General features: G+C 56.7%; 1 long non-coding RNA gene across 1 annotated transcript; it reads left to right on the top strand.

Moving 5' to 3' along the window:
- The first annotated feature begins 385 nt into the window (after positions 1-385).
- On the top strand, positions 386-1,291 carry LOC144231342 (uncharacterized). Its single transcript, XR_013335057.1, has 2 exons — positions 386-580; positions 1,159-1,291. It is a non-coding gene; the product is annotated as an uncharacterized LOC144231342 (long non-coding RNA).
- Positions 1,292-1,967: the final 676 nt, after the last annotated feature.

Genomic DNA, 1,967 nt, shown 5'->3' on the forward strand with positions numbered 1-1,967 from the left:
TATAGAATGTTCTCTGCTTTACCGGGCTCCATGGCAGCTGGTGGCTGCGGCTCAGGGCTTCTGTGCATCAGGCAGGTTGAAGTCCACTATTAGGAGCTTTCTGACCAAAGTCTGGGCTCCCCTTCCTCTCTGGATGGCCCACAGGGGCTCGGTCTTGGAAGGAATATGCTCCCAGTGGGTACTTTCCATGGCAGCTTCATCTCTGCCGGGTGGGACTTCGGAGAAATTCGCGGGCTTATGTCTCCTGCATCCATAGGAAGCTTTATGCTCAGGGCTGATTTCAGTCCAGACGCCCATTCTTCCTTCTGTGCACAGAAGGCTTTGTGCCTGGGGTTCTTTTCTCTTTTTTTAATGTTTATTTATTTTTCAGAGAGACAGAGAGACGCAGAATCCGAAGCAGGCTCCAGGCTCCGAGCTGTCAGCACAGCCCGAAGCGGGGCTCGAATCCACAAACCGCAAGATCATGACCTGAGCTGAAGTTGGACGCTCAGCCGACTGAGCCCCCCAGGCGCCCCAGTGCCCCAGGGGTTCTGAAGCCATGCTTCCTTCTCTCTATTCCTGGCCACGTCCCAAGGAAAGGGTGAGGAAATTTTGTGATTGGGTCCTGGGCTGGCTGGAGAGCCAGGCGGAACGGAGTTGATGTTTACTCTGGAGGGAGCCCTTTCTACCAGCAAATATTAGCTAACTTGGCTTCACTCAGAGGGAGACTCGGCGAGCTGGACAAAGGAGGGGGCCTGAGGCAGGAGCAGAATCCAAGAGCAGAATCGAGGTTTCTCCGGGGAGCCGGATCCATATATACAGCTAATCCTCGGGCCTCTGATCATCCCTCGGCTCACCAGAGTGTGGCCTCTCGTCCCTGGAAGGCCCAGGGACCTGGGAATTCTGCCTCATTAATTTTCTGGTCACTTTGGGGCAGGTTGGGGGAAAGGAATGCCTCCTCTTTGTGGATTTTGTGGTGGAAAATCACTGAGTGTGGTTTCCTCCCTTGCCCTGGGCAGCCGGCTGGGCTGTAGGGCTGAGATGGAGTCTGGGGCTGGTGGCCGTGGCCAGGCCCTCATTCTGGAAGCAGCTTCTTAAGGGATGCGGGCCAGGGGTGTAGGGGACTGGGCTGTCCCTCTTCTGGCCCCAGGACATACCCCATGGTTTTCTCATCTCCAGCAAGCCCTCCGGCAGGTGTTAGCTGTTCTTATCAGCTGCCTCTCTCAGCCCTGGAGCAGGATGGGGTAAATCACTCCCTGGGAATTCCAGAATGTTGCTGGCATCTCCTACGATTGAAGCTTCACTGAATTTTCACGTCTGTTTTGTTTTGTTTTCTTTCCCTTCCTTCTGGATGATGGCGATGGGGAGAGACAATAGCAGTTGCTACGAATTGGATGAGGGGAGGGGAAGCTGGGGGGTGCTCCCTAGGCCGAGTGCCTCGCTGGACTGCTGCTCGGGGCTGAATCGAGTCCCCCAAACATTCGTATGGTGAAGTCCCAACCCCCGCTGCCTCAGAACGCAACTATATTTGGTGACAAAGTCTCTAAAGAGGTGATTAAGTAAAAATGAGGCCATTGGGCTCTCATCCAATCTGTGTCCTTATAAGAAGAAAAAAGGATGCTCTCCGACACAGGGAAGCCACACCAGTGAGAAGACTGCCATCTGCAAACCAAGGACAGAGGCCTCCCAGGCCAGGGCCCCCGCCCACACCTTGATCTGGGACTCCAGAACTGTGAGAAACTGCAGGCCTGCGGCGCTTGGTCCTGTCGGCCCCAGCACACTGAGCAGGCACGCAGGGCTAGACGAGGGGGGGGTCTTCCAGCGCGGACGTTCTGGGGTTGCAGCAGACCTCGCTCTGTCTGTGCCCAGAGCCCTTCTTCCCACACGGGTGGGGGGGGGGGCATCCGCTCCATCCCACTTGCTCCTGGGGGCTGTCACACGCCAGCCCCGCCCAAGCCTTCAGCGGCTGGCCCAGCTGGATCCCTGGG

This window comes from Crocuta crocuta, unplaced genomic scaffold (genome assembly GCF_008692635.1).
Source record: "Crocuta crocuta isolate KB4526 unplaced genomic scaffold, BGI_CrCroc_1.0 scaffold13, whole genome shotgun sequence".
Classification (NCBI taxonomy): Eukaryota; Metazoa; Chordata; class Mammalia; order Carnivora; family Hyaenidae; genus Crocuta; species Crocuta crocuta.